Genomic DNA, 24597 nt, shown 5'->3' on the forward strand with positions numbered 1-24597 from the left:
TAGCCTACTTTTTAAAGAAATATCTATTATAAAACTTATTGTACAAAAATTACAGGCTTTTTGGCAGGCAAGGCAAAGAGGCAAAAACTGTGATTTAAAGGAGAATAAAATGTCACCCTGAATTCATCCTGGGTCTCCAATGTTGCCAAACTTTAACTGGCTTCAGTGACAAAGGAAATACCTGGTCATTTTAACCAGATGTTTTCAGTAACTTTTAACCCACACTCATAGCGAGGTTTCATACACGTAAATAATTTTTTATAAAACAAACCAAAACATTTATACACACCTAATCCTGAGCTGCCATAGGATATGATTCCCTTGACACTTCTTTTATGCACATTTTTTACCTTTTTTTAATTTCAATAGGTTTTTGCAGAACAAGTGGTGTTTCATTACATGAGTAAGCTCTTTAGTGGTGATTTCTGAGATTCCGGTGCACCCATCACCTGAGCAGTGATGTACACTGTACCTAATGTGTAGTCTTGTATCCCTCACCACCCCCCTACCCTTTCTCGCAGTCCCCAAAGTCCAATGTTTCATTCTATGCCTATGCTTGTATATTCAATTGCATCCTCATAGCTTGGCTTCCACATCCGAGGGAGAATATACAAAGTTTGGTTTTCCATTCCTGAGTTACTTCACTTAGAACAACAGTCTCTAATTCCACCCAGGTTGCTGTGCCTGCCATTTTTTATTGATTAACAAACTTTCATATAAACTTACATATAAATGTAAAGCTTTACATATAAATGTAAGCCATACAACCTTATGAAAGCCATATAATGGCTACATTGATAAAGTATACACACAAGGGTCAACTTTTCTATGAATTAGTTTATCAGCCTTTGTTGAACAACTATTATGTGTTCAGAAGAAATTACTTTGGCAAGTAGCTAGAAAATCGTTATGGCTTGATTATTCAATAATTAGTCATTGACTTCATTTTAATTATTCATTAAAACTCATTGACTCCAAAAATGCTTCTTGACTTTTCCTTCCCAAGAGATTGTAACAGAGATTCCATTAATTGATGGTTGTTTTAGTTTATCACAAGTGTGGACAGATTCCTATTTCAATACAGGCATATGCTGTTTTATTGCAATTTGTTTTATTGTGTTTGTGGATATTTTGCTTTTTTACAGATTGAAAGTTTGTGGCAAATCTGTGTTGAGGAAGTCTATCAGCATGATTTTTCAAACTGCATTTGATTACTTCATGTCTCTGTGTCACATTTTGGTAATTCTCACAATAGTTCAAACTTTTCCTTATTATTGTATCTGTTATGATGATCTATTATCAGTGACCTTTTTATTTATTTTTATTTATGTATTTATTTTGATACAGAGTGAGGTACAGAGTTTGATACAGAGGCTGCTCACCACAACGTCAAATTCCTGGGCTCAGGTGATCCTCCCACCTCAGCCTCCTGCGTGGCTAGAACTACACGCACAAACCACCCAGCCCAGCTGAAAAAAAAATAGAGAGAGATGGGGTTGCCCAGGCTGATCTCAAACTCCTGGAACATCTTTGATATTACTATTGTAATATTTTGGGGGGACAGCCATGCCCATATAATATGGAAAACTTTTTGTGTGTGTATTCAATAGGGTCTCACTCTGTTGCCTGGGCTGGAGGACAGTGGCGTGACCACGGGTCACTGCAGCCTCAACCTCCTGGACTCAAGTGATCCTTGCTTAATTGCTAACTGTTGTGTGTGTTCTGACTGCTTCACCAACCAGCCATTCCACTGCCTCTGTCCCTCTTCTTGGGCCTCCCTTTTTTCTGAGGTCAACAATAGTAAAACTAGGACACTTCATGACCCTCCTATGGTGCTAAGCATTCAAGTGAAAGGCAAAGTCTCACTTCTCTCACTTTAAAATCAAATCTAGAAATTACTAAGCTTAGTGAAGAAGGTATATCAAAAGCCAGCCTTGGATGAAAGCTAGGCTTCTTGAACCCGTTAACCAAGTTGTGAAAGCAAAGGAAAGGCTCTTGAAGGTAATTAAAAGTGTTACTCCAGTGAACACACAAATAATAAAAAAGTACAACAGCCTTATTGCAGATATAGAGGAAGTTTTAGTGGTCTGGATAGATCAAACTAGCCACAACATTCCCTTAAGCCAAAGCCTAATCCAGAGCAAGGTCATAACTCTATTCAATTACGTGAAGGCTGAGAAAGTTGAGGAAGCTGCAGAAGAAAAGTTCAAAGCTAGCAGAGGTTGGTTCATAGTTGAATAAAAGAAGCCATCTCAGTAACAGAGAAATGCAAGGTGAAGCACCAAGTGCCGATGAAGAAGCTGCAGCAAGTTATCAAGAAGATCCAGCTAAGATTATTCATGAAGATGGATACACTAAACAATTTATTTTCAATGGACATGAATACAGCCTTCTCTTAGAAGACGATGTCATCTAGGACTTGCATACCTTAGAAAGGAGAAGTCAATGCCTGACTTCAAAGCTTCAAAGGACAGGCTGACTCTCCTGTTAAGGGCTAATGGAGCTGATGACTTTAAGTTGAAGACAATGCTCACTTACCACTCCAAAAATCCTAAGGCCCTGAAGAATGTTGCTAAATCTACTCTACTTGTACCCTAGAAATTGAATAACAAAGCCCGTCTGTTTATAGCATGATTTACTGACTATAGAAAGCCCACTATTGAGACCTACTGCTCAGAAAACAAAGATTCCTTTCAAAATATGAATGCTCATTGGCAATGCACCTAGTCATCCAATAACTCTGATGGAGATATATATAGAGATTAATCTTGATTTTATGCTGTTAACACAACATCCATCCTGCAGCCCATGGATCAAAAAGTAATTCTGACTTTCATCAATTATTATTTAAGAAATATTTCATAAGGCTATAGCTGCCATAAAAAGTTATTCCTCTGATGAATCTGGGAAAAGAAAGTTAAAAACCTTATGCAAAGGTTTTTCTGCATTCACCAATCTAGATGCCATTAACAACATTCATGATTCATGGAAGAAGGTAAAAATATCAACATTAACAAGAATTTGGAAAAAGTTCATTCTGACTCTCATGGATGACTTTGAGGATTTCAAACTTTCAGTGAAGGAAACAACTGCAGATGTGGTAGAAATACAAGAGAACTAAAATTGGAAGTAGAGCTGGAAAATATGACTGAACTGCTGCATTTGCATGACAAAACTTCAATGAATGAGTAGTTGCCCCTTACAAATAAGCAAAGAAAAATAGTTTCTTGAGATGAAATCTACTCCTAGTGAAAATGCTGTGAACATTATTGAAATATCAACAAAGGGTTTAGAATATTACATCAACTTAATTGATAAAGCAATGGCATGGTATGAGAAGACTGACTCCAATTTTAAGGGAAGTTCTCCCGTGGGTAAAATGCCATGAGACAACATTACATGTTATAGATAAATCTTTCATAAAGTGAAGAATCAATCAATGTGGCAAACTTCGTTGTTGTCTTAAGAAATTTCCAGAGCCACTCCAATCTTCAGCAACCACCACCCTGATCAGTCAGCAGCCATCAACATCAAGGCAAGACCCTTTATCAGCAAAAGGAGTACAATTCACTGAAGACTCAGATGAATATTAGCAGCTTTTAGCAATAATGTATTTTTAATTAAGGTATTTATATTTTTTAGACATACTGTTATTGTGCACTTAACAGACTATGATATAGTGTAAATATAACTTTTGTATGTACTGGGAAACCAAAAAATTATTTTAACTCACTTAATTATGATATCCACCTTAGTATGGAGGTCTGGAACTGAATCCACAATATCTCTATGGTTTATCTATAATAGTACAGTGGTCAGATCTCCTATAGATCATACTTATAAACTCTTGACAAAATATGAATAAAAATCATTTTAAGGCAGTGGAGAATGAGCAAAGCTTACATAACTTAGGGGAAGATACCCTTGAAAGAGAGAGAATGCCCTGGGCAAAATTTGTTTTTGCAGCTTCTTCTGTGAGGGTAAGTCCCAGTCTGAATAGGTGAGGGCATTATGAATGCACAGGATGGAGTTTAGGTCTGACAGAGAAAATACACAATGAGGAGAGCTATAAAGGAGAAGGGTTAAACATGTTTATAAACTCTACCCAAATCCTTGGTTAATCCCTGAACTATATATACTCCAGAGGTTCAAGTGAAGGAAATAGTGGAGGCCCAAGAAATTTAGGGGAAATTTCAATTGCTTGCTCACCAAAAGTGACATAATTAGGAGTTACAGTTCAGCTAAATTAATTGTTGGCTAGGACAAAAGCCAAATTCGAGATTTTTCATTGAAATATAATAAAATTCAGAATGCCTACAATATAACAACTAAAATGTACATTACACAACAAAAATTACTAGACATTATTTTTAAAAGAAAGCAAAACAAAAACAAAATTCCCATAATAAAGAGAGAAACGTCTATAAAAACCAACCCCACAATTACCCAGATGTGAAAGTGTAGCTTTCAGGACACCTATAATAAACATGTTCAAAAGTGTAAATAAATATATTACTGAATGAATGAAGACAGAAAATGTTAACAGAAATTTAGAAACTGTAATTGAGAACTAAATGGAAATTTTAGAACTGAAAATTACAATGTTAAAATTAGAATTTTGCTTAATAGGCTTAACAGAATTGAGATTCCAAGAAGAAAAGCAAAATAAATGAAGAGAGATAAATAGAAATGTTCCAATCTAAAGAACAGAGAAAGATTGAAAAAATGATTAGAACACAGCTTCAATGATAGATATGTGAAACAATATTAAGTCATCTAACAGTTGGAATCAGAGCCTAAAAAAAGAAGAGAGAGAGGAAGAAAAATATTTTAAAGAAACAGTAGCTGAAATGACAATAACTTTGGTGAAAATTACAACCTTGAAATGGAAAGGGAAAAAAAATAGCAAATGCCAACCAGGATACTAAGAAAAACAAACAAATATCTAGGCACATTATACCCAAATGGTTGAAAATAAAGAGTTGAGAGAAAATCTTGAAATCAACCAGAGGAAAACGAGTATTACGTTTGGAAAAGGGGAGCAACAATAACCAAAAAATAAAAACAAAAAACCTATTAAGAGCCAGAAAACAATACAACAACATCTTTAAAGTACTAAAAGAAAAATCTCAACCCAGAATTCTAACTTCCTGCAAATATTCCTTAAAAAATTCCAGCAATAACTCAACAAAAATAGATAAAGCCTTTAGACACTTCTCCAAAGAATATATATAAATGGCTAATAAGCATATAAAAAGATGTTCAACATCACTAATCATTAAGGAAATGCAAATCAAAACCTTACACCCATCAGGATGGCCACTATCAAAAGAACAAAAAACATTAAGCATTAGTGAGGAGGCAGAGAAGTTGAAACCCTTGCTCACCATGGGTTGTAATTTAAAATGGTACAGCTATTATGGAAAACAGTATGGAGGTTCTTCAAAAATTTTAAATTATAACTAGCATATAATCCAGAAATCTCACTTTTGGGTATACATCCAAAAGATTTCTAAATAAGATCTCAAAGTATTTGTACAACTATGTTCATTGCAGCATTATTCACAATAGCTAAGCCATGGAAACAACCTAGATACTCAATGACAGAGGAGTGGAAAAAGAACACGTGGTGTGTGTGTGTGTATGTGTGTGTGTGTGTGTGTGTGTGTGAATATCATGCAGCCTTAAAAAAGAAGAAAACCCCGTCACATGCTACAACATGTACGAACTTTGAAGACATTATGCTAACGGAAATAAGCCAGTCACAAAAGGACAAACACTGTATTACTCCATGCATATGAAATAGCTGAAGTGTCAAAACGCATAAAAACAGTAAGTAGAAATGTGATTAGAGGAAAGAGAGAGAGTATTTATATCTAATGGGTACAGAGTTTCAGTGTTGCAAGCTGAGAAAATTCTAGAGATCTGTTGCACAAAAATACTTAACACTACTAAACTATATACTTGAAAATGGTTAAGATGGTAAATTTAATGTTGTGATTTTATCATAATAAAATAAAGTTTAAAAAGCTATAAAAATACTTTTTGGATATATAAAAAATAAATTTCTCAGCAACAGACATGCATTACAAGAAATGCTAAGGAAAGTACCTGATACTGAAACACCACCAGATGAAAACCTGGAAAAAAGTAACACCAGCCTCAAGGAAATAAGAGCTGCATAAATGGAATTAAACTGATGCCAAATTGCTATTTTTGCTGGAATTAAGTCAGTACTAACTTGAAGTAGGTGAAATGTATAATATGCATCATTTTCATGGGCATATGATATATTCTGCAGACTATATTGTAAGCCATAATACAAGTTTCAAGAATCTTTAAAGTATTTAAATAAAACAAAATGTATACCCTGACCATAATGGAATTAAATTAGCAATCAATGGAAAGAAATATGAGAGACCTCTAAATATTTGGAAATTAAATAATATATATTTAAAGAACACATGAGTCAAAGAAATCACAAAGTAAATTAGAAAATTTCTTGAACTAAGTGAAAAAAAACCAAAACTCCACAACATATCAACCTTTAAGTAATGCAGTAAAAGCAGTGTCACTTGGCCCTTGTCATATGACTCTGAAGGAATTGGGGCTCAGAGAATCTGTGCCAGAAAATTATGGAATGATTCCTACTGCTATTGCTGAGTTGCACACTGTCCTTTGCCTCTGACTCAGGAGTCTTATATCTTTTTCCAGGATCCAAAATCTATGCCAGGCTACCTTGTTAACTCAGAAGTAGAATAAAATCTCAGATCCTTCACAATTCTTGACAAAGATCTATAAATCATAATCCAGGAACAGATCTAGTATATTTAAGAAGTTAACAAAGGAGGAATTTTAATTCAGTGGAAAACTGTGAAGTTCAACAAATGGTATTGAAACAACTGGCTTTCCAACTGGAATAAAATTAAAGCAGACTTATTGTTTCACCATGTACATCAATAAATTTCAGAAGAACAAAACATTAACTGTAAAACATAAAACAATAAAATTCACACACAGTTTATAATCTCAGAGGAAGTCTTTACCATGGAGAGAAATCCAGTAGCTATAAAAAGAAACTTATTTGAGTTACAAAAGTTTCAAAAAATTGTATGACATTAGGTACCAAAATGTAACAGATAAACAAGAGACACTGATACTACTGCAATGCAAACAAAAAAGATTAACATATATTATGATGAATTATACCATGAGCTTTTAAAAACAGGCAAGGCGGAAATAAACTACCCTGTAGAAAACTACACTAAGGATATAAAAAGGCAATTCACGAACTCCTGATCTCAGGTGATCCTTGGGCCTCAGCCTCCCAATGTGCTGGGATTACAGGCGTGAACCCTGTCTCTGCTAAAAATACAAAAATTAGCCAGGCATGGTGGCGCTTATCTATAGTCTCAGCTACTTGGGAAGCTGAGACGCGAGAATTGCTTGAACCCAGGAGGCAGAGGTTGCAGTGAGCTAACACTGTGCCCGCGCTACTGCACTCCAGCCTGGGCAACAGAGGGAGGCTCCATCTCAAAAAAAAATTTTTTTTTAAAAAGAAAAATGAAAAGGCAATTCACAGATCTCACCCAAATGACATATATATATATATATATATGAAAAAGATGTCCAACTGTAGTAGCAATAAGAGTGAAAATGAAATTTGCTATAACATGTCATTCTCATAGGCAAAAATTAAAAATTATCTCATCTCTTGCAGGTGGAGCATAAGAGAACATAAGATTATATTCTTATGTACTTCCTATGGAAATGTAGCTTGTTAGAAACTTTTGGGAAACGATTGATCAACAACTATTAAAATTAAGAATATTGAACGTGTACTCCTTCAAAATGGCAACCAGATATATGTACAAGAATATTAATTGCAACACTGTTCATAATGACTGAAATTGCAAACACACTGAATGCCCATTGTCAAAAGAATACTGGACAATATAGGATACACGACCATAAATATTATATGGCCAATCAAAAGCATAAAGAAGAAGTAAACCATTGAATTTGGAAAGATTTCCAACTGCACTAAATGAGAAAAGCAAAATTCAGAAAACTGTATATTACATAATTACTATTCATATCCATATATGTATATTTTATGTGATTATATAAGCATGAAAGAAATAGGAAAATCATGTTGTTAACATGGTATCTGTGTGGAGATGGAGGGTCGGTTTGATTTGATGGGAGAGGAAAGCAGAAAAAGAGTTCAGCAAAATGTAGAAGGGGATTCATAATATCACAAATTTATGAAATGTGTTTATTTGCATGGCTGCGTGTGTGTAAAATTTACCATCAAACAACAGAGGAGTGTTTGAATACATGATAAGAAAATAACAGAATCTCTAAGTCATTGTGGTAAAAAGTAGAAAAGTACTGATTTTGATTAAGTGACCTGGCCTTCAATTTTGCCTTTGCCAATTATTAGCCTTGAAACTTTGGGCAAATTCAATAATCTCCCTGAGCCTCGGTTTCCTCGTTTGTAAAACTTTATTAGACATATCCTAAATTATTTACTTTCACAGGGTTGTTACAAAGTTTACATTCTATAATGTACATTACATTTATAATAAATTGTAAAATTTGTACTGCATGACTGTTGTTATTGTTATATAATTAGAATCATATAAATTATAGATTTCATCCTAACCTCTCCATAAGCTGCTAAAGTTATCACTATGCAGAAATTATCCAGTCTTACTTCCAAAGTAAGGCAATGTTGGCACCGAAATGGAAAAGAATGATAAAAATCTGAAGCATATAAGTGGAGACTAATTTACTATAAGCTTTCCTTACAGCAACCATAACTTACCCTCCAAAATTTTAGGTTAAATCTAGGGCAGCCTGAGTATCTTTCATCAGAAATATTGGACATGCACACTTTGTATTTGACCTTGTTCACAGTAAAACACAATACTGAACAGTTATTTTTCTGATTCTGCCTGTTTCCTCACTTACTCATGTAACCATGAGGAAATCAAGAGTGAATATTAGAGATAAAGGAACCAGCTGCAGACCATGATAGGACCCAAGTGTCACTCCCATACGGGCCAATTACTGGTAGAGCAAAGTTCTCAGTTGCATTCTCAGCCTTGCTACTCACAGTGTGGTCCGTGCCCCAGCAACATCAACATCAGCTGACAGTTTATTAAGATGAATCATCTTAGGTTCCACCTCAGGTCAAATGAATAATCTGCATTTCAACAAGATTCCTTGGGTGACTGACTTGTACATTACAGTCTAAGAAGCAAAGTCCTAAGCTATGGTCTATCATGGAAAGTTATATATGGCTACATAGATGCATGAACTGTTAGAAGATGACATCAGAAGTCATTTTGGCCAGTGATTTTTCTGGCCAATGTGGTGGCTCACGTCTCTAATCCCCGTGATTTGGGAAGGTAAGCTGGGAGGATGGCTCGAGGCCAGGGGTTCAAGACCAGCCTGGGGAACACAGCGAGCTCATCTCTACAAAAAATAAAAAGCCTTAGCTGGGTGTGGTGGTGCATGCCTGTAGTCCCAGCTACTTGGGAGGCTGAGGTGGGAGGCTCACTTGAGCCCAGGAGGTTGAGGCAACAGTGAGCTCTCATGGTGCCACGCACTACAGTCTGGGAGACAAAGCCAGACATTGTCTCTAAAAGCACATTTTTTAAAAGGTAGTTTTCGTGAGCCAGCTTGAAGGAGAGTTGTTAGTGGATGGACTTTGCAGGAGTTGTGTGTCCGTGTGAGGCAAGGGGTGGAGGTGGGTATAGATAGGGAAAGACAGTGAAAGTGGTATAGTGGAGGGCTTAGCATCTGCTGGTTGCAACTTGCCTAGCCCTGAAGATGCCTATCTGAGTGCTGCAGAAAGGAACGGCCGGCCAAAACTGAAGGTCTACCCCTCTGGAACCCTGGGAAACTTCTGCTCACAAGTTGTGCTGCTTTGGTTCCAGGTAGCAAAATGTCACAGAATGGAAAAAGAGACTGTCTTCACACTTCAACCTGGGACAAGAACACAATGACGGTCAGCAGATGACTTCAGGAAAAGCTTACTTTAGCACCTTGAAAGCAACCATCGGGAAGAGAGGAAGCATAGACCCCCCCAACCCACATATTCTCCTGATGGCCACTGGTACCTCTGACTGCACTGAAGCAGCCCCAAGCAGCGTCCTGGGACTCAGCATCAGGAGGCAGAACTGGCATAGTAGAGAACAGAATGAGCTTTCTCAGTGCAGATAAGTGAGAAAGTCTTGCTCTTGAGATACTTCTGGAGACTTCCTAAAGTAACAGAGGCAGGGCTTTGGACACTGCATGGGCAGGTGGTGATGAGAAAGGTTAGTTTGGTTTCTTCATTTTACTTTTTTTTCAAGAGACAGGGTCTCACTCTGTCACCTAGGCTGGAGTGCAGTAGAATGATCATAGCTCACTGCAATCTCCAACTTCTGGGCTGAAGCAATCCTCCTGCCTCAGCCTCCCCAGTAGCTGGGACTACAACTACCTGCCATCATATTCAGGTAAATTTTATTTTATTTTATTTTTTTGTAGAGATGGAGTCCCAGGCTGATCTTGAACTCCTGGACTCAAGAGATTCTCCCACCTCAGCCTCCCAAAATATAGGGACTACAGGTGTGAGCTACCACTTCCAGCTAAAGAGGGTTATTTTTTAATGTGATTCCATTTGTCCTCCCATGCTAACTCACATACCTTCATGTCACTTGGGGAAATACGGGTGACATTATGCAACATTTCTGTTTTCTTCTTTCTAAAACAGCATCTAAATGTGGTTAAGCCATTCTTAGTGACTTCAGAGTTTCTGGGACCAGAGTTTCTATATATTCAACATATTTACCCACTTGGAAGCACAAATATAGTTGATTGATTTATATATTGCTAGTGGTAATATTTATAGTTAATGAAAGCATCAGACTTCATTCTTTAAAGCTATTTTTCCAGGATGGTAAAAAGTGATTGCTAATACGTTATCTTGCTTTAGACTACATTTTTTTCTTGTCATTGACAATGAAAATATGCCTTTTTTTTTATAGGCAGCAAGTTTAAAAAGATGTTTTCTATATTCTTAATTTAATTTGGTGATTATATAACCATCTCTCCTCTAAGGGAAACCAATGGCACTGTGGGGTTTTTTTTTTTTTTTCTTATTCTCTGAACTAAACTCCTACAATCAAACAAGGAGAAGGCAGGACAAAAGTGTCTATTCATTTATAAGTAAAATAAATTGAACCTTGACTTATTAGAAAATGCAATTTGAGAATGAAAAATTACTTTCTTTGCATAATGGCCTGGTATTTCTCATCCTTGCATAAATTTGTTCCTTTTAAACTCTTAGCTTTTAGGCCTTGGCTGTTTTCATTATATTTAGAAAAATTGTCTTCAATTACATGACCCCAAACCAGGCCCTGGACTCTTTACAAATCCATTTCTAATGTGCTGATCTTTATGCTGCACCTCAAAGACTCTTATCACTACGACTGAATGAAACTTCCTAATGCTGGAGAACCACTATTCCCAGCATCTTAAACAGTAAATGAATAGTCAAGCAACACAGAATCCTGGTGCTATGTACAACAGTCCCTGAGAAGCTAAAAACACAAGATGTTTCAGATGTCAAATGTCAGCCCACTTTCTCCTGTCAGATAGTCTCCATTACAAAGGACTTCTAGTGCAAGTGGTAACATTTTTCATATTTATTTAACAAAAATGTATTAAACACCTACTATGTGCTTGCACTGATCCTTGTACTTGGGGTTAGACCATGACCAAGATCTGTGAAATTGTTCATGATTATATCTGTGTCAATGTGGCTTTTAGTTGACTCCATTTCTATCTGTAGATTCCAGAAGGAAATAATCACATATGAGAAATATTTAATCCATAAGACAAGGTACTATTTATGATACCAACAACTTACTAAAAAGAAATGGTAGATATAGAATAAAGTACAGTATTCGCCTGGCATTATGTGCTATTCAAGTCCTTGGTTTCTACTTCTATTTATTGGACCCCACTTCACACCACTAAGAGGGACAAGAGAAACTTGAAAGAAGTGTGTGCTTTGCTCTTTGCTGATTCAATAGCAAGTCAAAATCTAAACTTGTGGGCAGAAAATGTTGCTTCCAATGGCAGAAATCAATTAATTTGAGGGAAGCATCCTTCTTCTTAATTTAGTCTTTTACCACCCACACTTTCATTTCCTTTCAATGAGAAGCAAAAGTAAAGATGTCCTTAGAATGCATTCCTATTTAGAAAAATTAAATGGTCGGGCACGGTGGTTCGTGCCTGTAATCCCAGCACTTTGGGAGGCTGAGGCAAATGGATCATAAGGTCAGGAGTTCGAGACCATCTTGACCAACATGGTGAAACCCTGTCTCTACTGAAAATACAAAAATTAGTCAGGCATGGTGGCGCATGCCTGTAATCCCAGCTACTCAGGAGGCTGAGGCAGGAGAATTGCCTGAACCTGGGAGGCAGACAGAGGTTGAAATGATCCAAGATTGTCCCACTGCACTCCAGCCTGGGTGACAGAGTGAGACTCCTTCTCAAAAAAAAAAAAAAAATTAAATGTAGATATAAATATATGTGCAAAAGGATATTCCTTGCAGCAATGTTTGTAACATTAAAAACTAGAAGCATCCTCGGTGTCTATCACTGGGGTCAGATTAATAAATTTTAGTACAGCTTTATAGTAAAATACTATGCAGAATCAAAATCATGCTGTTTTTGCATTGTGGTAGGCTATATTCATTACCCCAATTTTTCACAGCTCCTGGTATTCACATTCTTTGTTAGTATATTCCCATACTGATTCTGCACTTGACCTTGTGATGGGCTTCAGTCAATAGGGTAATGGCAAATTTGATGCAAACAGAGGTTTGACAAAACTCTTATTGCCTCTGCATCAACTCTTGGATCCCTGCCTCTGTAATTATAACGTGCCTGAGCTAGCCTGCTTAAGAGACGTGAGAGGTAAATGGTGAAAAGCCAAACTTTCCAGCTGATACCATTATAGACCAGCCCACTCCTAGTCTACTTACTAACAGATGTATATAAAAAAAAAAAACAACAACTAAGATCAGCCTATATTTGAAGAACTACCAGCTGAACCTACGGACACATGAAAGATAACAAAGGGCTACTGTTTTAAGTCATTAAGCTTTGGGATATTTTGTTACACAGCATTATGCTGGTAATAGATTAATGAAATGTACTAACTCAATCTCAAAAAATATACTATTGAGTCATGAAAGCAAGTCAGGAAAATGATTATAGGATGATTACATTATACAAAAAATATGTCTTATTCATATATAGAAAAAAGATCTAGTACAGAGGAATATATACTAATGTTTATAATATTTACCTCTAGGCAGAAAAATAGATTGAATGTGGAGTATAAGGTAGAGTCTTACTTTAAAATCTATATAATCTTTATTGATTAAAAAAAATTTCCCAGTGAGCATATTTTCATGCATTACATATATAATTTTTAAAAATCTTCAAGATAAACCACAGCTATAAGATATCACCACCACAAAATATATTTTCTCTTCACCTAGCTCATTTGTTAAAAGGACATAAAACTTTATGTGATGAATATTTTAGTGAAATTTCATCTGACTTGCAGAACACTTTGAAAATTGAAAATTTTGAAAAAAACCTCTTCAAGGAAGATGTAAGATAAATAGGCAGACAGCAAGCATAAGAACAGATGCCTGGTTTACTAAGTTCTTCATACTAGCTAAATATAGCCCTAATTAGGTTAGATGAGCAAAAACAGAAAAAGAAACACTCAGAATCCTCTTGAACTACCTGGGAAGGCTCAGCATTGTCAGTACATTAGATATAAACACTATTTCCTTGAGCCCAGAATTGTCCCAGTACTTCAGTTGTGAGAGATGCATCATTTTAGAGCACTGAATTCTAAAGCATCTTTATTAAGGAAGTGTCTTAGCCTGTTTTCTTTGCTATAATGGAATACCACAGACTGGGTAATTTACAAAGAACAGAGGTTTATTTCGCTCACAGTTCTGGAGGCCGGAAAGTCCAAGTACATGGTTGAGGCATCTGATGAGGGCCTTCTTGCTACATTGTAACATGGCAAGAGGCCAAGAAAGTGCCAGTTCAGGTCTTTCTCTTCTTATAAAGCCAACAGCCTCATAATGGGAACCCTTGCCTGATGACCTTATCTAATGCTAATTCTCTCCCAAAGACCCCACCTCCAAGTAACATCAACATATGAATTTGGGAATTAACTTTCCAACACATACAATTTGAATATGGGACATATTCAAACCATAGCAGGAAGTTTCCATTAAGAATCAAAAATTTTGAATTTGATAACTTGGTATTTGTATCCCAGTTTAGTCACTTTTTCAATCTTTTGGAGTTGAAATTTTTAAATCTACATAAAAAGGTAAATCTATGTATATTCTCACAAGGTAATTGTGAGGATTAAATAAGATACTTCCCTTTACTATATAAATAAATAAAATTATTTAAATACCTTTTGAACCCACCAATAAAACACACAGAAGACAATCACTTATGGGGTAAAATTTTGAGAAAACCTGAATTTATTTTCCTGACCCTAAATATCATCCCCTCTCATTTATTCTGAACCATTGAAATTTTGCATTAGGAAATCCTTTACTTGTTTTAAAGAATGTTTCTTTTTTAGATTTTTATATCTAAAATCCCTAAGGGGAGAGTGAAACCTTAACGTAAGAATAGTGAGTCTGACTTTCACTAGCTATGCAATGATGGCTACAATAAACAACTTATTTTGCAAATTTGTGGGAATCAAATAAGGTACTGAATATAATCATGCCTAGCACTAAGAATGGGTCATGTTAAGAAAGTAATAAACATTCTGTTGATCAATCTGACAAATCCTGTCATGTTAAGTAGATTCCTAAAGCCTTCAAAATCCCTTTGAAAAAAAGCAGCTCAACAGAACTATAGACACGTAAAACATTACTATCAGATGGAGCTGTCAGACAAACTTTTATTGAGCTCCTATCATCTGCCAGGTACTATAATAGACGTAACAATCAAAAGCCAAGTAAAATAAAAGTAACTGTCTCCACAAGATTACCTATCTAGATTAGAAAAAAAAAAAATGAAGGAAATAAGAAGTCATTAAATAATGCGTTAAATGCAATAACACAGTTGTGTTCAGGGTGCTACGGAAGTAACCAACACAACAATGCAAGATTTCTAGTCTAGCTCTATCCAAATATGTCAGCCACCAGTCAAATGTGGATAGTGTGACTAAATAACTGAATTTTAAATTTTATTTAATTTTTATTAATTTAAACTTAAATGGTCACATAGGCTAGCAGTTACCATAATAAAGAATGCAAATTTAAACATTTCCATCACTATGGAAATCTCTGTTGGAAAGTGCAGCTCTAGACAATGAGTCAGTAAATATTTTTTGTGAAAGAGCAGATAATAATTTTTTTTTTTTTTTTTTTTGAGATGGAGTCTCACTTTGTTGCCAGGCTAGAGTGATGCAATCTCAGCTCACTGCAACCTCTGCCTCCTGGGTTCAAGTAATTCTCCTGCCTCAGCATCCTGAGTAGCTGTGATTACAGGCGCACACCACCGTGCCCATCTAATTTTTGTATTTTTAGTAGAGAAAGCGTTTCACCATGTTGGCCAGGATGGTCTTGATCTCTTGACCTTGTGATCCGCCTGCCTCAACCTCCCAGAGTGCTGGGATTACAGGCATGAGCCACCGCGCCCGGCCTGATAATAACTATTTTAGTCTTTATGAGCCATATGTGCTCTCTCAAAACAACTGCACCTTACCACTGTAGTCCAAAAGTAGCCCAAGACAACGCATTGTACAAGTGAGTGTGGCTATGTTCCAATAAAACTTTACTTAAGAATACTAACATTTGATCTTTGTATAATTTTCCCATGTCACAATATTCTTTTTTTTCCTCCTTTCTAACCATTTAAAAATGTAAAAGTCATTCTGAACCATCAGGCCATTCAGAAAACAGGCCCTGATTTGTCCTGCAGGCCAATGACCACTGCTCTAGACACCCAAGAAACACCTCAGACAGGTTTTATTTAGTTGCAATTTGGAAAACTGGCACTCACCAGGCTTATAATGTTCTACAGTAAAGTAGAAAAGGAGGACAGGAAAAGAAAGAGGGGGAGGAAGAGGAAGAAATGCAGAGAGAAATAAGGATGAAAGAGGACAACACATTCAGGAAACACAAATAAAGCTAAGTATAGAACACATCAGGTTGACAGTGGCTGAAGATACATTTGGGAAGCAAGGTCTGCAACTTGTAAGCCAGTGTAATGTCCCTTCTTGTAGGTCTGTTTGAGTTCAGCTAAGTAGTCGAGCCCACAACACTAAAAGGCTGCACTTGGCGTGAAATTAATTAAAGGACTGCGGCATGCCAGCAAGCCAGTGTCAGGTATGTTTCCTCGGCAGGAGTTCTCACAGCAATCCACAGCCCGATCCTCTTTATCCCCAACCCCAGCTAGCGCTTGAATACTAAGGAATGAGATGGTGGATGTGCGAGCCACATTGATTTAGTAGCTCCATGCCCCAAATAGGAACCAATATATCTTATAACAGTCCTGTAGACACAGCTTCTAGGGATCCAAAGAGACATTCCCCAATGACACCATCATGACACTTAAGGAGTCAATCCTGTGGTTTCCCCCTGCAATACTCCTTGAGCAGGTGCAGTGTGTCAATACGCAATTTTTGCTATTTGTAATATGGCCCAGTAACACAGCTGGACATTCCACTTTTACTGAGTCTTCAGGGGAAGAGAACTAGAAGCACTTAATTCAAGATCAATTTCTCATGTAGAAAGAAAAAGAGTTGCTGACCCTTACAACTATGCTAAGGAACTTGGTCTTCATCTTATAGGCAACAGAAATCAATACAATCACAGTTGCATTTCAGGAAGATTACTATGATATCAACATGGAGGATGGAGGATGGAGGAAGTTAGGAGCAGGCAGTGGGTTAGATTCTGAGAAAATGAAAAGAAGTTGTTGCAATAATGCAGGAGACCATAATGGCCCGAACTAAGGCAAAAATCATGGAGAGAAAATTAAAAGTATTTGATGACTAATTCGATATGGGAGGTGAAAAAAGAGGACTGTGTCAGAGGTAGCCCCCACATTTCTGGCTTAATGACTAAGACTTGAGTGGTGTCAGTCATTGAAATAGAAAACATAAGGAAAGAAAAGCTGCTAAAAGTTGTATTAACCTTACAAGAAAAAGTAAATAGCCATTCAGCACCACTTACAAAAGAAAAACACAAAACAATCTTGATTTATGTTCTCTTACGTGATATCTTGACCCAGAAAAGAATGCATAGTTTTCAGCCTTAGAGCCATCTAAATACAGACAGTCGTGCTACCAAATGCACCCACCTATGTTAGGACACTTTATGTTAGAACTAAGAAAAAGTGATTTCTTTTATTCAACTGCTGACCAACAGAACAGATCACTATAAACCCAATTTATTTGATGTGGTAAGTTAGAGGCTCCCTCATTAACAAGCCGGCCAACAAAGTGACTGATGTTGAAGGGAGGATCACTCTGGTGCTTAATTCATGTGCTTGTTCACATCTCAAATCTTGGTATTGTTCCTTTTGAATGACACATATAATTTGCCCTTGAAAGGGTCGTTACATCCTGGTCATACCCTTAAAGAGGCATAGGAAAGTATGAATACAAAAAACAGATAGTATTCTCCTTTTAGAACTCCTTAGATTAACAATTTTCAACAATTTTCTGATTGTAGAATATATACGACATGATCATATTTGGGAAAAAAAAAAAAAAAGACCAGAGTTAATGAAGAAAGCCCTGTCTGGCAACCCTAAAACCCGCTGGTTTAGGAACTCTGTGTTAGATTACACCTGTAATTTTTACTTTCTAGCATTTCCCTACTTCCCATTGCATTAGTGATCTAAAGCCAACCACAGAATCTGTCTGAAGGAAGATTCTTCAAGGCCTGATGAGCCTGGACTTTGGGAAACATTTCTAGACAATCATCAAATCCATACCTTTTCTGTTACTGCTACACCTGTAATACATTGCAATGCCCTGAATATCAAAAAGGTGGAAGAGTGAAGTTCCATTCCAAAAATGAAGACTTGTTATTAATTAACTATCCACAGAGTGTACCTGAAATGGGTTCTCTACACTATTCAAAATGACCCACCAAAACCTTAACAATCCAAGGAAAAATTTCATCTCACTTCTCAGAATCACCCCAAAAAAGGCACCCTTACCATGCACTTAATGTCAGAATAGAAGAAAGGTACAGCCCAAAACATCTCCCCAGGTTTTGCTGATAGCTAACATATTACAATATTTGGGTCTGGACAGATGCACAGAGCTATCTTTCACTACAGGTTTATGGCACAGTGAGATTCATAAGTTGCCCTATTCAGTTCAACCCTGCTTCTTAGACATCCATCAGGCCTTCATTTTGAACTGCAAATATTTTCCAGTTTTCTCTTACCCACATTCTTTGTTAAGAGGAGGATTTGATGACCTGTAAGCAGTTGCCCTCAGCTTCCTTTTTCCCCCGTCAATGAAAATAATCTGTCTCTATCAGTTACTTTTTTATTACTTTTGGCTATTGGTGCAACATCCTTGAAAACACAGAGAATGAGAGTAAAAAGGGCAAAAAAAAAACATTGGAGGGACTCAGAGAGACTAGTTTCAATGAACAATATTTGTTTAAATCTGGAAAAGAATGGGAATCAAGACAAAAATCTACACTTGGGGTTTCTGGCACATGTCATTCCAGAGAGTTGTCAGCAGGGCATGCAAATCAACACAGTCATTATGGTCCCTTCCCACAAATCTCAAGGTTTCCTGGAGCTTTAATCTTCTGCTTTGGTGTTTCCATTCATACCTTACAGCAGAGGATTTCTGTGCATGTTAACAAATCTCACCGCTGAGCAGCAAACAATCATTCATTAGATGGTTGTCTTTGCAACCAATGGTCAAACAAAGAGCACCTTCACTGCAGATGGGCTTCTATAGACTAATGGGAAATGAATGTGTACTGTAAGAACATTTCTGCGCAATTCTGCCAAAAACAGGTAAAAGTTGAGCATTACAAGACAAATACTCAACCCAACTTCATGAACTCCCCTTTCTTTAATTGAAGCAAATTGGGCTATTATATTAACCACATTTCTACTTCCTGGAAGCTTGATGCTTTAACATCTGCCCTATACTTGTATTCTGGACATAACTTGTTCTAGACAACACAATAATATATGTGACTTGCTTTGCCTTGGTCTTTTGCCTCCCTCATCGTGCTTTTTTCCTCAGAGAGAGTTCACCTCCCAGGGGAGCACTTTGCAAACAAACCAAACTAGAATCCACATCCCAACCACTTTTCTTATTGGACTTATTTTCTTATTGAACTCTCACACTCCAGGCAATTATATACACACCAGAGCCAGATACTATACAACTACGGACAGTCTCTATGCCTCAGAGTCTGCTGAAATTATTCGAACTAGCCAATCTGAAGCCTGCTCACCCTGACTCACTCATTCTTTCCTGCAGAAATACAGTAAAAGCTCTTGCCTACTGTTTGCCCCTCTCCCTCTGCCTCATGTCCAGCTCCAGTGCTAGCCTGCGTGGTGCCCCATGGTGTGACATGCCCTTTCTTTTGAGAACTATGAGTAATAAACTATCCTTTTGATAGCAGTTATCTCCTCGTCTTTTGAACTTACTATACCTCAAATTTTCAATTATACACTATATTTTAGAACACCTGCTGACTTTCACTATAATATAGAACTAGGGAGAAAGAAACCACAGTGATTAGAAGGGGGAATGTACTAAAGTCAACTAAAGTTAAAGTTAATTCCTAGTAATTCTCATTCGGGAAGAAAAACTGTGAAAGAGCTACCATCTCCCAAGGGGCCCCATGTCGTGATGCCTCATCTCTTCCTGCGGAAGGACGGAATAAGGTGCCAAGAGTCAAAGCACTCAAGTCCATAAGCCCAGTCTGGCTCCATTTCTTTCCTAAAGTATTAGACTCCTTGATCAAACCATAAATAAAATATTGATTTCAAACCCATGGGGTGTGTGAGAATTAAAGAAGTAATTGATGTGAAGTGTCTGTTCCAGTGCTTGGCACACTGTAGTTGTTCAATAAATGGTAAATATTATTACTGGTACTACTACTAATACCTCATTATTCTTTTTCATTTTTTGTTTGTCTTACTTGATGCTAAAATGGTAGTTAAGAACCAACCAGGCCCAAAATTTCTGAATTGCTTTAAAAGAGTTAAAAACCAATGATTTATTTGTTAATAGAAAAAAAAAAAAACATTTGTTATTTTATCACTCACAAGTATTCTGATTTATTTTCACAATAAGCAGCCAGCTTGTCATGTTCCAGACAATATAACTTATAAATTAGTCATACTGAGAGGAAGAGAAATCATAAGGGTCTGTGCCAAGGCAAGAAACCATCAAGCATTCAGTAATAAAAACGCATAAACATAACTATAAAATAAAACATTTAAACATCAATAAACCTCAATGAAAAATATCACAGAATCTAGGCTCTAGCAGTGCTTAGTATTTCCATAATTGGGTACAGGGTTCCCAGATAGTTAGTCAAACATTATTCTGAGTGTGCCTCTGAGGGTGCTTTTCGATGAGATTAACATTTAAATTGGTGAATTTAGTAAATCAGATCACCCTCCCTAGTGTGGATAGACCTCATCCAATCAGTTGAGGGCTGGAATAGAACAAAAAGTCTGATCCTTCCCTGAGTAAGAGAGGATTCCTCCTGCCTGAATGCCTTTCAACTGGGACATCATCTTTTTCCTGCCTTCAGACCTGAACTGAAATGTCAAGGCTTTCTGGGTCTCAAGTCTGCCAACTTTAGGGCTGAAACTACACCATTGTCTCTCCTGTGTCTCCAGCTTGACAACTCACACTGCAGAACTTGAAACTCATCAGCCTTCACAACTGCATGAGCCAATTCCTTTTAGTAAATCTCTTCCTATATATTTGGGAACTTCAAAACATTTGTGGGAATATGGAATTAAAAGATAGAAATAAAAAATATAAAGTTTATTTTACAACCAAGCTCAGTCAAGTTCAGGACATGTTTGATATTGTATCAGCCATTTAGTCCATCCCTGAAGAACTGTGGGTCCTGGGAATTCAACCATGTCAATTTAGTTATTTTTTTACATCGTTAACTGAAGAAAAATTGGCACATTTCAAAGACTTTTTAAGATTAGGAACCAAAAAGAAGTCAGAAGGAGCCCAGTCAGGACTATCAGTGGATGCTGAATGACTTCCTATTGCAGCTCACAAAATTGACCGTGTTTGATGAGAAAAATGAACAGGAGCATTATTGTGGTGGAGAAGGACTCTCTGGTGAAGTTCCTCTGGTTACGTTTTTGCTGAAGTTTTGGCTAACTTTCTTAAAAAAAAAAGAAAAAAATCTCATAACAAGCAGATGTTATCATTCTTTGGTCCTCCAGAAAGTCAACAAGCAAAATTCCTTGGGCATCCCAGAAAACTGTTGCCATGACCTTTGGTCTTGAATAGTCCACTCCTTGGTAGCTGTTGCTTTGATTGTGCTTTGTCTTCAGGATCGTACTGATAAAGCCATGTTTCATCTCCTGTTACAATTATTTGAAGAAATGCTTCAGGATCTTGATCCCACTTGTTTAAAACTTGCATTGAAAGCTCTGTTCTCATCTATAGCTAGTCTGGAAGAACAGTTTTGACATCTGAATGGAAAGTTTGCCCAACTTTAAATTTTCAGTCAGATTATGTAAGCTGAACCAATTGAGATGTCTATAGTGTTGGGTATTTTTTGTACTGTTAATCATTGGTCCTCATCAATTAGGGCACAAGCAAGACAAATTTTTCCCTCACAAATTGATGTGGATGGTCTTCTGCTGCAGACTGTATCTTCAACATTGTCTTGTCCCTTCCTAAAATGAGTTATCCATTTGAAAACTACTGGTTTCTTTGGTGCATTGTCCCCATAAACGTGTCATAAATCATTCATGATTTCACCATTCGTCTACTCAAGCCTTACCATAAATTTGGTGTTTGTTCTTGCTTCAATTTTCACAGAATTCATGTTGCTCTGATAGGGGCTCTTTTCAACCAGATACCTTATCCTTCTTAGTGTCCCAAACTAGGTCCTGTTCAGATATGTTACAACAAGTTAGTATAAGTTTAGTGAGGTGCAAAAACAATTGAAATGCATGAGTAGTTTATTCATAGCATGCATTTTCAGTGAACTTTTTGAAGACTCTCTCCTATATACACCTTCTCAATTGTTTCTCTGGAAAGCCCTAACATGCACGTCCAAGGACCTGTAATAATAATAATATGAAATAATTGCAGTGTTTACTGTGTGCGAAGCACTGCTCTAGGCCCTTTATAGATATTTCTCCATTCCTTATCACATTTCCCATTTGCACCAAGAATACTGCGAGGCCAGTGGGCTGCACTTTTTTTTTTTCTAAATGGGAAATGGGTTAAAAAGCAACCCACTGAGGAAGTATCATTGATATTTACAAGAGAGAAAACAGAGGCAGAGAGAGATGGAATAATTTGTATCAGATTATATAATCAGGATTTGAATCTACACACTGTGGCTCCAGAATCTTGGCTCCTTTCCAAAATGGTGCTCTGCCTCTTATTTTGAGGAACAAAATACCTAGGGTGACACAGACCATCACTGGAAACCTAGTTAGACTGTGGACAGCTCTGTGTGACCTCAGCCCCGTATTCTCATCCTTTCGAAAATGATTTGTAGAAATTTTATATGAATTAAATATTCAACTCACAATATGTAAAGTGCCTACTATATTTTCCTAACACATCTGATACTCAGTGGTTGCTACTTTCTTCCCCCGTTGTGAATGAAATTTTATTGATTCTATTACCATAAACCTAAACTATATTAACCTACCAGTATTCTGCTCACTGGAAAGTGATAAGCTGCTGTGTTCTTTCATTTTTTGCTCTTTTGATGATTTATCTTTCACACACTTTCAAAATTAGCAGTAAACATAAAATCAACTCAGTTTTAATATCCACATTTCCATCAAGTTACACCATGCTTGCCCATTTGTAAACATATTTGCCTAATTTCATTATGATAAACTGAAATATGACTTGCATTATGACATTAAAATAATATACCTTCTCTAAGGGCTCTAACTCTAGTTTCATAAATGTGACAGATTATTTTCTTATCCTATTCATGCTTTATGTGGGGAATTAACTTGCAGTTGAATTATATACAGTTTTCATTGTTCTTCATTATTCCTTATAAGACATAAACTACAAGAGCTCATAATTTTTATAAATGTAAATTGATATCAGTAGCAGTAATGTTTTGTACACTTTGCATTTCTTTACATAAAACTGACTGTATTAGCACCTTTAGTACATTTTCATCTAAAGAATAGTCAAGGACACATCCATAGGCTTGATTCTCTACAGCCGAGAAAATGCCAATGTTTTTCCTTGCCTACTCTTGTTTGGCTTCAATTTGAATCTGGATATATACACAAATACAATTATTTCTTTCTTAACAGCTTTATTAAGGTAAAATTGCCATACAATAAACTGTACGTTTTAACTCTACAATGTTTTGACATATGTATACATCCATGAAATAATCATTATAATCACCACAATCAAGAAAGTGAATATTCCATCATCCTCAGAAGTTTTCTTGTACCCTTTTGTAAGTCTATCCCTTTCTCCTCCATTTTGGTGCCTTGCCATTCCCAAAGTTACCTTACAGACAAGGTAACCTCCTACTATTTATGCCCTTGCATAATCTCCTTCCCATAAGCGTTGGCTGAACTTGTGACTTCCTGCTTACCAAAAGAATATGGCAAAAGGGATGTTCATATTTGTCTGGTTCTGCTGCTTGACTCGATCTGCTATCACATTAGTCACATTAGTTTGCCTAACGTGGCCCTTTTTTGCTACAAACAACAATAACAAAAATGGTGCTTGTTCTTAACAATCTAACCTCCACCTACCTCTTCAAGCCTATCTCCCATTAAACCCATGCCAAAGCCTCTTATCCAATCAAAACAAACTACTCATCTCCAAACAGGTCACAATCCCAAGGATTTTGTTAATAACTAAGCAAGGTATCTTCCTACTTATATAAACCATGCCACCATTCAAATTGTATTTCTACCTTGACACCTAATCACATGAGTCTTCAACAATGATGACTTACTCAGAATCTATGAAGCTTATCAGTAGTGTTTTCTATGTGTACTTCACATACTCAATCAAGTACAGTGATTAGTTCATAAATTCTACGAAAGCAATAAATGAAAGCAGTGATCACATCTACTTCTGCTCATTATTGTATCATAAGAACCTAAAGTAGTGCCTAACAAATAATAAGTGATCCATAAATATTTACCTCCAAAAGTAACCCCTTTTTATTTCTAAAACTTAACGCTATATGGAGATCAAGTAACATAACTTACATATGATGATGATGATTAACAATAAAGAAAAATTAGAAGAAAGGAAAATATGTAGCAAAA

Source organism: Colobus angolensis, unplaced genomic scaffold, assembly GCF_000951035.1.
Source record: "Colobus angolensis palliatus isolate OR3802 unplaced genomic scaffold, Cang.pa_1.0 Scaffold63, whole genome shotgun sequence".
NCBI lineage: Eukaryota > Metazoa > Chordata > Mammalia > Primates > Cercopithecidae > Colobus > Colobus angolensis.